We start from the raw sequence: 15,586 nt of genomic DNA, 5'->3' as shown, positions 1-15,586 counted from the left end.
GCCGATACAAAACAAAACTGATATAATAAATCTAGCCATGGCTCGTAATCAATCGCAGCGTTTGTAACACCGAAAGACAAATTAAAAAAAACAAATAAAAACTAAAATCTCGGTAACCAAACTTCCGAAAGCTAAAGTAGTTTTTAGCCTTGACCCCAAAACATTACATTTGCAAGATTCAATTTTGCTGATTTGACAAAGGTATAGTAATAAAGTAATTGTATACGGGATTTGTAAACAATATCTGTTAGCGGAATAGTAATGGAATACGAAATGTAATATTTACAGGATCGTTAGTGTGGCGGCCCCATAGATATTTTCACATTACCACAAGAGTTAAAGATCTTCTGGTGTTGAGATCCATAGCTGACTGTCTGTTGTGATAAAAAGACGGGACATGTGTCAAGCAGCGCTACGTTTTACATGTTTTAAGTTCATTGACATTGGCGGTTGATTACATGACGATCGAACATCGCCAACGCACATTTGCTCACACTGCTGTTACAAGCCTAGCTTTGTTCTCGGCGGCCAGTAATGCTAAACACGTGACTGTGCGTGAGCGACGTCATTTTACGCATTCGGGAGTGAGCGTACGTCGACGCCAAGCAGTATGTTGACAGCGTTCCGACGCTGACTCGTCAGAAAATTATTTGCTATAGACGTTACGCCCATATCACGGTTATTTTGTCCCACGAAACTGTGTAAAAACGTGTTATGCGAATGCTTTTTTAACTAGTTTACCATGACAATTATAAACAGACGTTCCGAATTGGGGTAAATATGAATTGGGGTATATTAGCTTAAACCAGCAGTTTAAAAAAAATGTATTCCCTTTATACAAACAAGACAAATCATACCGCTATAATTTATTTATTTTATCTTTTTCATTTAAGTTTTTTAAAATTTAAAAAGTGCTCATCGGTTTAAATGACGTGCATGGGATTCAGTGCAGAAAGTAAATGTTTCGTCGGGTTGCAAGTTTGTGACAAAAAAATCATTGTAAAAAAAAATCGTAAAAGAAACGACCATATCAGTTTTGTTATACTAGTGGTTTTACAACTAACCGGATTTGTGTGCGATTCTCTTATTTGCCTGCGTATAGTTATAATGTACTATAGCTACAACCTTCAACTGAGATATCGTGGCATGATGTCGATACAGGAGGTCCTCTTGCGTCATCGCCCTTCTAGCAATCGCTATTCTCTTCACCTTTATTTTATTCCAATTACCTTTAATGTTGGAGAGCGTGTAAATAAGCCAAGATATGGGCAAGGTCAGGTCTAGTTACGTATTTCACTGAGTAATCAAGTTAAATTATAAACTACATGCTGTGACCTATACATCGTCGTGTTTGTATTGCATTTTTCGTTTTTTGAGCAAGTTTTATCACCCGTTTTTAAATATGCCATTGCCTTTTAAGGCTGTTTCGTTTGGTGGCGTATTAAACTAAACCAACAACCTTAATACCCTTTTAAATGGCGTAATTAAAATTTACCATATAAGCTGCCACTGCGGGCTACTAAAATCTGCTTTATTTGCGATTTTGTGAGATCCTTGAGGTAGCTATATTTGTACTTTTCGAATAGTATTAATTCGGTAAGATTAGAGTTGGTGATGGGTCACAATTTTACAGGCATTAAACTATTTTTTTCATAAGGAATATTAATTATAATTAATTTTAAATATTAAAAAAAAAATTAATAATAAACGTGGATCGTATACGTTTGCAACAAATTATGTTTTAGGAAGATTAACAGCATGCACATTTCAAGTATTTTTCCTAACGCATACGTTTGCGGATAGAATTTACGTAATATTTACAGGTATTTATTGATGATTATAAGATGCAAATAATGATATAAACACAAGTGACATAATGTAAAAAGAATATTTCCACTTTTGCATGCACTTTCGTCCATTTTATCTTTGAAATTCATCATGTTTAAAAGAATACTGTGTCCTACAGGCGTGTTGTACATTACGTATGACGATAGTGCCGAAAGTCAAATAGCTTAAAAATGAGAGTCCGACCCCGGCCGAAAACATAAACTCGAGTCCGACTCGGCAAATTTGGCGATTTCGTCGAGTCCTCAGTCTGGCGCCGACTATACGGCCTGTATTGTACACATTTGTTCTACCAAAATGGGATGCGAGATGGTCTCTTATATAGGATATAGAGCAGATTCCACTACAAGGCAGGGTTGCCAGATGGAAAAAAATGAAAAGAGCCAAAAAAGCCAAATCTACTACAAACTCTAACAAGCCTATGTTTTTTCCTTAAATTAATAAAAATACAATAAATGATCATGGTTGTACATTGAATTTCTCTTTTTGCGGCAATTTTTCTCAATTTTTTGTCGCTTTTTTGTAAAATTTGATTGGTATTTTATCTCTTTTTGTACATTTTTTTTGCAATTTTTCTCTTTTTGTGATAGTTTGATCTCTTCTTTTCTCAGTTTGATCTCTTCTTAATATAAAACTCATGAAAAAATTTTAAGAGGTTCAAAATAAGCCAAAATTTTCAAATCCAAATTGGCAACCCTGCTACAAGGAGTTCCATTGTTTGTCTTATTTACAATTTGCGGTTTGCGGTATTAAATGTTTTGAATTTAATATTGCGCATGTGCAGACGAATTCGGAACTCGGGTATATAGGTTTGCGTTGTCTTATCGAGTCCCGAGTCCGACTCCGCCGGCCTGATTTAAATTACAGTACACCCGTTGTGTTAACTGATTTTTTTTTCAAATTAAAACAGATCGGTTAAACAATCTGTATCTTGTTTTGCTCTGTTTATTTATTTAGTTATTTTTGAACTTTCTCTTCGGCCTGAGGTTTCTCTTCGGCCTGAGCTTTTGTTTCACCAAAACTCTACATCCTAAACTATTGGCCCAACATTTTGAATAATGTTGGTTAATTTGTAGACGTCGATAGAAAACTTTTAAAAAACTGTAACATTTTGATTGACCAAAGAAATTGTTTCTGGAAAATTTACATCGCAAACCATAAATCATCAACCTTTAAAGGCTTGGGAAGACTGATGTGAGTATAGTTTTTTGTGAGTGTGACTTGGCAAGCGCTTTAATGCTACAAACAACTATGTCAACTGCAATGGCAAAAAGTATTTCCCTTAGATCTGTCTAAACCGATTAGCCGACGCGAACCAACATCAGCACACTCCTTTTGGAGGTAAAGCTAACACACCTTATTCAAAGTTAGAATTTAATAACGCAGTTCACAGTAATCTACACTTATCTTATTGATTGATAAATACATCAACATGGGTATATGTAGCACACTATATTTTCGTGCGATTAAAGGTGTGGTCATTTAAGGTACAGTCCATATATCAAAACGCAAAACGGCGACACTTACGCATGTGCTTCCATTTTGTGTAACAATTATTTTCACTTTGCGAATTTTTTAGTTCGCTTTCATGTGATGAGGCCGGTTTCAAATTACCGGCTCAAATTAAAAAGACAATATTTTAAAGAAACTGTAGTGTGTGCGAAGTGAAGTTAGTAATATCTGCGCTCGCTTTGACTACTTTATTATAGTTATACAAAAAAACCTAACAATTTTCCAATGGACGCTTTTACAGGGGCACGTCCTTTCTATACTGCCACCACAGCCTGTTTAAATCCGTGCGGAATTAATAGCTGTAGTTAGCGAAGATTTCTTAACGTTTTTCGATTAACGCAATAAAATTAACGACAAGCGTAGAGAGTTAATTTATTGCATTTTAGTTATTTGCAGCATGTTGCAGGAAGGTGTCGGTCGGCTAATCACTTCGATTGTGCCGCCGGGCAAGGCAAGGCAATTCCGGTGTGCTACTCCGCTTCCTCGAAGCCACGTTAAATTACTGAACTTTGCAATTGTAGCAAAATTATAATAATCATAACTTGGCCTAGGGTCTGATTAGTTTGGTGTTTGTAAAGAAAATCTTTCAAGAGCTTGACATATTGACGAAGCTATCAGCGATCATATCAGGTCGATTTTCCAAAATCGTTCCAGAGATCGCAGACTCCGAGTCAAGAAACAATAACCCCGACAACTAAAATATAAGAGAATTTGCACAATAAACAAATCCATTGGAAAATCATCTTTGTTTTACGTATTTCAAAAATGTTTATGCTAGTAATACTTTTTTATAGTCATTAAAATTGGACACGTTTGTTTTACGAAACAAAATCGGATTACGTGACAGATGTGATATTAAACCATCTGGCAGGATATTCATATAACGTTCAGTGTAACAAAACTTTACTCATTTTAAACTGTTTTAAATCGTTGCTGTGTGGTAACTTATAAATAAGCGGCGGAAAATCCGCGGCCGAAGCTCCTCCATCGCTTGTAAAATCGTGACTCGTGAGCTTCGTAAATAACGGCGAAAATATCGGCGCCGTACATCGTGATGGAACGCACCGCATCAGGGCCTAGCACCTATTGCGTCGTTGCGTCAGAGCCATCAAATCGCAATAAGGTGCTCACACCACACTGTTTTAAACTAATTGTATGTGCTTTATAGCAAATCATGATTGACCAATCTAAGTGGCCGGCCGTTTTCGTCAATTCCTAAATGACTATTCAGTCTCGATCAATATTAAATTATTTCCTAAGTTCTGCAAAAGAACCCCAAGTTACTCTAATAGGCACTCGTATAGTGTACTGTACACTAACTAATAATATGTGAAAATATAGACACATGGAAATTCGCGATTTCATTCGGGATCTTGAACAACGAAGTTCACTCTTTACAAATATTATTATCAAAGTTTGGACAAAACAATGTGTGTAAGTTAAATACGAAAATCATCGTCTGAACTGCGACCTTCTATTAAATTGTGAATACGTGATTGCTTACGACTACTCTGATCCGATTGCGAGTGTACTTGCTATAGTCAATACACGACATTCGCACGGTTATTATTCGTGGGTGATTCACTCTTCACCGCGGATTATCCCTTTCCTACCTTGTATCGCGACAAGCCGTAAGGTCAAATGACGGTTGGAATGTGTTCAGGATTGGATTGTTGGCGAAAAGGAAATAAAGCTGTACTGTAGATTTACAGCGTTAAAATACACAAAGTGACAATCATATCAATTTACATTTCAAATAATAAAGTCATATTATTTTTTAGATTTGTTTTACGTCAAACGTCTGTAACTCACAAGGCGTCTTTGTCGCGTGGGTTAATTAAATTTAAGAAAAACAAGGTTCAAAATGTTTAATTCTAGCAGATAACAAACATCGGGAGTGTTTTTTATAACTTTTGCAAGCTTTTGTAAAATCGTGCATTTATTTTGCCTTTTTTGCCAAAGCATCGACTTTGCTATACGAACCTTTCCTAATTTAACAGAAAGCGCGTCCGTCGAACAACGAAGCGTCTGTGCACCTAAATTTTTTTTGGAAATCAGAAGTGTAAAAAATTACCACGAGCCGCAAAATTCCCCTTGCCAAAATGTATGGTTTACAAAATTGATATGTGCCCTTTTAACCGGTCGACGAGCCCCAAAAATCAAACCGCAAAATCTATTTAAGGTCATCCCTTAGGTCGCTCCGTGATTTTAGGACGCTTCTCATTATGTTCTCATCGCAAAAAAGGGTTCGAAATGAGACTTGTTTGGTGAAATGCAAGAGGTAAACGGAAACAACCTCGATCAGTCTTTGAGAATGACGAAAAAATTATTACGTACAAATTACCTAAGAAAAGTAAATCGAAAAGTATCCATCAAATGTTGACATAAAATGAAATTGTTAAGAGTGCGTCACGAAAGTAAAGTTTAAAAATGAGGTTATTTTAAAAAAGACGAATATCAGCAGATATACGTCTAATTCTAATAGTCTGGATATAGCTAATAACATCAAGCTTTGTTTATTTCTTACTGTTGTATATCATTTTGTAGCAAACCAAAAATTTTCTAACGCGATCAGAATGAATTCAATTTCGCTCATTGTGCCCTAAAATTAAACGCCTGCCTTCTCATTTCGTCATAAATCGTGATGGCTGATAATCGACAGAGATTTGGTGCAAGAACGTGCCGCCCAGAGCTGTCTTGTATACAGCAATAAGTTCTTATCGCGAGCGTTCATCAACCGCTTTCCACGGTGCCCGGCTCGGACCTGCGATCCATAAGCGTCTCGTTGCCGTATTTAGAAGTTACGTATGTCATATAGTGGCCTGTGGTGACCAATTCATTTGACGCCCTGCTGCTCTACCCCAAAATACCCCTAATGGGTAAATTGACAATTTCCAAGAGTTTGCAGAACATCCTTTTATAATTTTCTAACGGACTAATAATATTCTTCGAATTCTTCTTAGGGACAATGAAACTAAACGACCACTGTCCTATATGTGATTCACGGTATTAATCTTTGAATATTGAAATTGTAATAGCGTTTATTTATTTGTTTTACAAATGCGTGAAACTTTTCATTACTTGGAAGACAAAATAAACCGCCACGAAAATAAGTTTGAGAACTATAGTGTTTAAGTGGATGAACCCAACGCACATGATCTTTCAGAATCTAATATTATCAATGTTGTAGGACATTTTACCTATGTTGGGTTGCTGATGAGTTTGAATATCCGGATATGATAACTTCTACCGCGTTGCTTTTTCACAATTGCAATCAAAAATGCATATCTAGTTGGATGGCGCATACTTCTAAATTTTTCTGGTTTTTATATTTTATCGTGTTGTAATGTGTCCCTTTTGTGTTATATTATATATAATAAAATGGTGATTTTTGATTGGGTGTTAATTATATCTGTGTAACCATATTGGCAGAATTTAACGTAAGTGTATATTACAGTTACCCCGAACTGAAACTGTTGATTGAGATGGATCATTTGTAACACTTGTGTTTCGCCAATTCAAATGTCGTGACTGTGCACAAAAAGCCGATAAACCGCGTCGATACGCAGTAATGCAGCAAGGACAAAGATATACCTTATAGACCTCACCGTGACTTTGTACAAACACGCATTCCATGATTGCTAATGGCATCCCTTGAAAATGATTGAAACTTGTTAATGCAAGTTTAAACTCGGTAATTATTGTTAGTTTATGTCCAGCACATCGTAGTATTTATTGTGGCAATCGATATAGTTATAAAGGTCTTCCCGTTTTGAAAAGTTTTTTTTGTGATATTTAACTGGTTTTCATATACTCTGTTGAGGGTCTTTAAGGATAAATCAACTGAAATATAGTGAGTTACTGCGTTGTTTCGCAATACTAAATCTAATATACACTTCGTACTTTAACTTGAAGCAAAATCAAGGTATCTGTTAACAAGCGTGAATCAGTTATATCGCATGAGAGCAAAAGTGCGAACGGTGACACAGCGCAAAAAAGCGTCACATGACCCCTGACATACTTTTTCTCAAAAATGTCTGCCTTTTGAGCATCGAGTCCGCGGCGAAAGCGTATAACGACCCAACCAGCAGCTCAAAAACGAGCCGGCATTGGTCCGTGGCTTAAGCTCTCACGCAATGTGGCGTAGTTGACGAATCACGTGCATTTACCTTTCCACAACCACCACCCGTTGTCTGGGTAACGCCGCCCCTGTCCGCGCCAGCCCGACAGGTCCCGCTGGTCCCTGAAATAGAAATCAAACACAGGCAAGTCGGCGGCTTTGTTGGCGCTGCGTGAGTGCGTAGGCGTTGAGCATAAAATCAACACTCGACGCTCGCGCAGCCCGGCCTTTGTCCAAGTTTGAGAGGCGATCGATTATTATTTGCTCGCCAAGCGGTTAACATGAGTAATCAAAATTCGATTTGTCCTTCACCCCCCATTTAATAATTGTTTGCTGTGTGTAACAAGGTTAGGACATCTTTTGCGGCTTCCATATTTAATTTAAAATAAAGTACACAATGTATTATGATGAACTGTACAGCAAAGATGTGCGTTTGTTGGAGTTTACAGATTGAAAAACTATTTTTGGTAGTTCCAATGGATGGTTTCACTAGTTTACTTTCATATCCGTGTACCAACCGCCGTATTTTCATATCCGTATACCTACCAACATCTAAACGTCGAACGTAAGTGAGTGGGCTGCTGGGCGTGCGGTTTACGTCGCGTGCGTGCCTGCGTGCGTGTGTGCGTGACACATCAACTATAACGTCGCTGCGACGTAATTTTAAGAGTTGTCTTTGCAAACAATCTGCTTGACGACGAAAAAAGCTACCCTATATATATAACGCTGTGTTCGGTTAGGACATTACGAAGTTGCCTATCAAGAGGATCCTGTCTGTCTGTCAGGCAAAGGACGCTTTCATTGAACCACTCAGCACTTAATATAAACTCTATAACACGATATGAAAGCAAATTGCACTGTCATTGCGCACATAGTGAGTATGGTATATAAATGTTCGATCAGAAGTTTAACTTACGTAATATCTAAAAATAGCAATAGCTTTCTGGCAAAATAGAACTCTTTATCGTAAAATAAGCACTCAGAACTGGAAATCCCTGATATTTAATTTATACACATTCTATATTGCTATATGTGTTTTTAGGTAATTCATGTTTTGCATATAATATCTTGAAGTAAAACAAATATTCTGTTCTTAAGTTATATGGAAGTGACTTTTTGTGGTAAATTAAATCCCGCATTTTTTCTCACGTAGTAGGGTTGCCACCGTTTGAAATCGATTGGTAATCGAACATTTGTGGCCAGTTTTAACAATCCAGCGAAGCGAGCGTTGATTCATTTACTGCCGAGCTTCTAATCGTTCTCGACTTGCCAAATTCCAAAATATAACATGCACAAACCAACAGTGGGCAATTTTACCTTGTTGTTCTCTGCAATTTGCGTGAACGTGACTTGACGCCCATTAACATGCTCGCAAAATATCGCCCAAAGGTATGTCAATATGCCATACACGCGTAATGGCTTTCAAATTAAATTACGTGTGTATAGTGTTGTCGAAACTCTGATTATTTATATTCTACTATGTACTTTGATGTCTGACCTAATTATCGTATCCTTTATTTGAGAGGATTGACTTTTGTCGTCCTGAAGTGATATCACACAAACTTTAAATTATAAATAAAGTTTCTGTCATGAAATCTGTCATGTTGCGAAATGCGCATTATTCTTTATTTCTATAATATTGCTCTAAAAGTGTAATGCTACTTTACGAAAATCCGTACTTGCTGCGTATATAAGCCATAAGTTTGCTGCGAATTTATAAAATCAACAAAAGCCGAGAAATATATTTTTCTGTGGTCCCGACGTTTGTTTTTCTTTGCTCGCCCGCATAAATAGAAGATTTCGGTTATGCGAAGAAATTGTCACGTTTGGCCCCTTCGTCAGTCAGCGTCAACTCAGCGCCTGGACGATTTAAAACACAAACGATTGTTTTCACGTTTTGTCAAGAATAAAGAAAAAAACGTCGCCCGATTTCAGATCTCGCGAGAGCAGTCTCTCTATCCGAGATCAACACTCAAGAAAGTTGGGAGAAAGTGAGGTCGTGTACTTGGTCGTCTAATTTTGGACAAAGGCGCCTTCTTATCCGCTGGTGCTTTGACGGATGTAACCGTTCTTGTTTGCAATAAAGCGCGAGAGTCCGTTACTTATAAATCAATGATATACGGTGCTTTTTGCGCTCTAATCCCTAAAGAACGGTTGTGTCAATACACCTAGGTAACTATAGTGTGTGGACATTGTGCAATGATCGTAGCGTAATAACACACGACGCTGTGTGACGAATATTCCAAACGATTTTTGGCTCCCGGAAAATACGGCAATTAACATTTATCATCGAGCCAAATATTCTTTTTGGCGTTTACTCAATTTCTAGGTTTTAAGTTTACTTTTGCATCTACACAATTTTGTTGGCAATATACTCTTGAAAAACAGCCGCATGTTTAGTCGCTATGTATAGTTTTTTGAAGGAATACAATGGATACGAACGGATATCCAACAATAAGTGTGACGAAAAGCTCTTCCTTTTAACGTTACAACCAAGGCAGTTGCGTCACGCTACGCCTAAGTGGCCGGGAATCAGGATTTGCTCATAATTATTCCCCTTACACAGTTTTACGTGTTGCATTTCCGCATGCGGTGAAAAAAAATTGTCTCCAAATTGTATTTTTTGTCACTAAAAACACTATTTGGGGTTTGTTAGGTCGGCGAATGCACAGTACATCCTAAAGTTATAAACAAATTCAACAAACTTCATTTCGTTACATAAAAGAAACAGGAAATTCAAATGACATAGAAACAACTTGTTGGTAAACAGTTCTGCAGGCATATTGAGAGATGTACGGGCTAAAATGTGCCGTTTAACTGTGACTTTTTCTAGTTTTTAAAATACTGATGAAAAATGAAATTTGGTTTATTTGGAGAAAACATAATTGAATATCAGTTTCTGCTGAAAAAGAGAAACTAGCTCAGCATCACTATTAAAAATACCATCACAATGCTGACCACGAATTGCGCAATTAGCCTATCGCAAGCGCAAACACGACAGCGGTTGGCTTTCGCAGCGTTCGTCGTCGTCGGCACGCAAAGTTTTGCGAGCGAAATCATCGAAAAGCACTCAGCCAACAAGGCCGCCACAGCGCGCGATCACATCGTTAGCAGCGGAAGAGTGAAGAGGGCCCCAGCTCTTGCGTGAACGTTTTCTATTTGCGGAGGCTCGACGGGACTCGACCCTTGTCACGCAATTTCAAATGACTTGGCGCGATGGCGGCCAACAAAACCGTCCGGCTATATAGGGTCAATATTTGCGCCGACTCTATTCGCTGTTTGCCCGTTTCGATTGCCCGCGTTCATTGTGCGGCCGATTCCGCAATGTTCCCGCTTATTTGCCAATTCGGCCTTTTTGTTTTATTTTCGGGCCGCGTTATTATTCGACCGTCGACTGCGCTCCGTTAGTTAGCACGACCCCGTGCGGCCGCATCACGTTGGTGAAGTGTATGTGTTTTGCGGGAAGGTTGCGGCGGACACGGGCGGGTGAAACGTGCGTACAAGCACGAGACGTTCTCCGCTATATTATTGCGTCTTCCCGCTAAAAATCATTCTCGGCACTCCACTGAGTCGATCCCGTCTGATTTTTCCTGTTTATATTTTCTTGGAAAAAATGTTGACGCTGTTCGGAAAATTGGTTTATCACGGCACTTACAGATAACATTTTCAAATTTGTTTCGAGGTTAAGATAGTCGATGATATTTAAAGTGTTGCTCCAAAATTGTCCCTAAGAAAAAACAACGGGTTATGTCGATTCATGGTCTATTGTCGTGATTTAAAAATCGCCCTATGAAAACACCAGATTGAACACGTTAATCCATCCAATGGTGGAAGAGGCACACGTGCAAGTCATGTGACTCTGCTATCAACGGCCAAGTGCACAAAACGGTGTGAAAGAAAGTTTTTGTGGTGTCTTTCGAGCCGCCCAAAAGCTTTCGCCAGACCTCACACGTTGGACTAAAAACTAAAAAAACGTGTCGCGTGCGAATGTGCGTACGCTTTATCCACGATATGTGCTCATGTTGTCAAGTGCCTTCATAACACTTATTTTAAAAAGCTCATTTTCCCCTCATAGCAGTTCCCTTAAGGAGAGCTTGTGCGTTCTTTATTTGAAAGGCGGTCATGTAAATTTAAAGTTTCGATAAAGCACAATATAAAACATCTATCAATATAAAGGGGATTTTATTTGCTCTCATTTATCATGTAAAAATACATTACTAATGTTATAAAAAGTCTAGAAATACGATATTTTCTTGCTTTTACAGATAAATGGCGACAATGATTACAAACTGAAGCTAGTATATTCTGACATTTGCCGTCAAACAGTTTAAATGCTTATATTGTTTTATTTATTTCTATAGAAGCTAATAATGTCTTTTGTGGCGAAATATATTTCTCTTAACAACTTAAAAAAGACTGACTTTAATAAGGATAGAAAAGTCTAAAGAATATTTGCCAAGGTCATCATTTATTTCAATCCATCGTTTACCTTTTCCGATTCTGATGCCCATGTTAAATCTAGTATAAAAAGTCATATAATCCCAACGTTTGATTAAATAAACGGAAACTGTGAAAGGGTTATGTATGTATTGCAAATATTACAATAATTTCGCAATTCGCAACGCAGAAAAATTCGGGTAAATTTCCTTCGAAGTGCAAAAGAATCGGGATTTTCTCCGCACTCGTTATTTACCTATGGTTGATTGACAAACAACGTGCTGTGCCGGTGATGTCTCATCGTTTTTAAGCTATTGGCAAGACGGTTCGCTTTGACTCGGAAAAATGGGATCGCCACAGGGAGAAAGTGATTTTTGTCGCATCACATCTTTTTCTGTTCAAGGAAAGGGTTATAAAGGTCCCTTTTTTTCTTTAACGCAAACTTGCGTGGGCGCTAGGATAAAGTGGGTTGGTCTTTTGCGTGTATATTAACATAAAACAGTTGGAACCGTTCAACTTTATAATTAGCTCTTTACCGTCTGAATTGTACCGTGTATGATAAACATTCTGTAAGCTTACCGATGCATTTAGTTTTAGTTTGGCCATATGGTGGCTTTTATGCGATCCACTTGTTGACACGAATTTAACTCACTGAGTGGATTCCATTCCAATTTCAGGCTTTTCCCAAATAAATACTTGTCAACCAAAAATTGGACTTTAATGATGGCAGCAATTTTCAAAAAAGTCATGCCACAGGTCTATTTTGTTTTGGTTTATTAGTGTAAACTAACAGCCTAATAAAAAAGAATTCATCAATAATTTGATGACGTAAATTATTCTTTTGTTACGTTTTTCGAAACATTCTTAAAATATAAAATAAAAACAAATAAAATTTCGTTAGTTACAGCCTACTTTTAATCATTTGCATTTCTGCTTCCACATAATACAATAACTGCACGGTGACACATTTGGGTAAAAATCATTTTTTGACAACCCATGGTTTGCGACCCAAAATTGGCTCACCGACTACAATATCTTTTTTTGGTAAGATTTGTTAAGAAGAACTTATCCAAAATTTAAGAAAATTTGCTTAATTACGAAGACGTGGATCATATCACTTCAATTTCGTTATTGTTAGCTGTTATGTTTGGTTCCGTTTCAAAAACTTCAGTGAAAAGAGTTGGTCGTCTAATCTTCGCTTATACTTTCGCCAAGTATTTAGGTCGCCCCGAAAATAGGTCGAGTAACACTGATATAAATGTGTTGACGGTTCGCATTTAAAATCAACTGAATTGACAAAAAAATAGAGTCTAAATCGCAATAACAAAATCGATGACACCAAAAATCGTATAAAAACTAAAACTGCTTGAGTGTAGTTGTCTCAGATAGAATACTGAACAGCGGATAAGTAAATAAACGACTTCCTCGTCCGATATACGTATATTTTGGAGGGCTTCAGGATGTTTGTCAATTGGTTTTCGGCAAATAATTGCACTGCACCGTCTTCAAAGATCGCCTGTTTTTTAATGAAGTGGGTCTCTCAAAACCGGCGACGCTAATCGGAGATAAGGAACTAATGGATCTCGCCGATGTTGATGACGCTTTCTTTCTGACCCAGTCCCGAAAGCGCGGGTGGCGAGAAATATGACGTCGGCAAGCTTGTCACATCTCAAAGGCAAAACGCTGATTCACATTTGCGCTTTCATACGATCTACCCAGTGTGTGTTGACTTTTCGACTCAATGTTTGACACTTCCACAAGCCTATGATAGCGATTTTTCAACACATCACCTGGGCAAATGAACATACACCCAGAAACCTAACAAGGTTTAAATTAAAAGAATATGTTTCGTTTTTTTTTAAAGTGTTAGGCAAAATGAATAAAATAGCTAATTGTTTTAGGAATCCATTCTCTTTTGTGTGAGATAATGTTGAATCTGTACCTAACATCGCCTTGGTATTTTTAAGTTAAAATAAATTCGTCTAAATGCTAGGTTTTCTCGTTTTCCAACTCTTTTTCGTGATTATGTTATTTGTGAATCATTATCGAACATTTTTGTAATACCAAAAGTTTCACCAACGCTATAACTCTTTTGTGAAGCTTATTATGGTCAATTCAAAGTCGATAGATAGAAAATAGCGCCATTTCCGAAAACAAAAATAATCACCTCAAAAGGCCGCAACGGATAGCAGCTCGACTAAGCTACCGTACACCAATCGGTTCATTCCAACTCAAAAAAATGCCTTATCATGTTCGTAACTTTTCACTTTAGAAAACGCTCGGGCGAACTTTGGCCCGACGCACTTGCCAAATCACGTCTAAACGGTGCGCCGCCTTGCGTTTAGCGTTCGTGCCATTTCACGCAGCGCAAACAACGCAGGCGTAATTCGACAGTTGCTATTTGCGTAGCGTTTCGTAAACGCCATGCGTTGCCCTCAGCAGAATGCAGTTAAGTCTCTACTGTTTATTAGTACATAAAGGCGTCGGCACTTTTTCGTTGAAAATTGGAGATTTCCTGGCTAAAGCGGTGATTCGCTGAGCCGTTTGGGCGTCTGAAGGACCCTTAATGTCTATTTTTATTTCTCAATATTTTTGACAAATCTGAAATAGATCTAGCGATGTCATAAAACTGAAGCGATATTTAAAGATATTGCACCGAAGACACCTTAAACTATGTTGGGAGTTTCGCGTTTATTTTATAATATGCTCATTTTCGCTTTTCTTTGTGTAATTGTAAACAGATTCGCAATGGACAAGTTTACAACCTGGTGTTAAAATAAATTGTAAATTGGTTTGGACAGGGCGCAATCTTCATAACCTTCAAATCATTCATGCTGAAATCAGAAATCGAGATCATTCTGAGTGGTCATACTTAGAATAACGCACAAATATCCTCCTATAGTTTTCAGGACAATTAATACAGAAGCAAATGAATTAGACTACAATAATATGAAGTATCGATGATGGTTCCAAGTGAGTCGCTCAATATTTCCAACCCAAGTGCCACCAGGCGCCGTTCTGACTTAATTACCAGTAATTCGACGCTGACCGTCAATTTCTACCTTTTTTGTGTGGCGAAAACAAAGCCACAAGGTTAGCCAGTCTGTGGCTATAATAACGCCTGCCTGGTTGCGAGAAAGCTGCCATCGTCAATAATAGCTTGCAGTAAATTACCACGTCGCATTTATGACTTCCTGCCTGAATGCGGAAGGCAAACTTATACTTCTAAGGATGAGACGATAAACAGTAGTTGTTGCGCTTAATCGCATGCTACTATTTTAGCGATCATCTATAGCAGTGGTTGTCAACCTTTCATGCCACGTGCCCACTTCGAAATGCTGTTAACCCTCGTGGCCCCCATGCTTATAAAATTAGCTAGAATTGTGTTTGCCGTGGTTTCACTTGTTTTATTTTCCATTCGGTTCAGATCAGTATTCGCAGACATAGGTAGTTGTGAATTGAACGAACAATGCAGCGGCCTTTTTACTGAGTAGTGGGTACGAATCTCGAATAGACAACCAGAAGTTAAAGTCAGCAATTTTATTAACAAATGCCAGCTTCATTTTATCCGAAATTTTGAACTCTGCCAAATACTCTGCCTCAACAGAAAGGATTTTAAGGTGTTCTATAATATACGTTTTAACTTTAAACGACAATTCAAATCTAATTCAT

This window comes from Ascidiella aspersa, chromosome 8 (assembly GCF_963924565.1).
Source record: "Ascidiella aspersa chromosome 8, kaAscAspe10.2, whole genome shotgun sequence".
NCBI classification, from domain to species: domain Eukaryota; kingdom Metazoa; phylum Chordata; class Ascidiacea; order Phlebobranchia; family Ascidiidae; genus Ascidiella; species Ascidiella aspersa.
Note: the sequence above shows the minus strand (reverse complement) of the source record.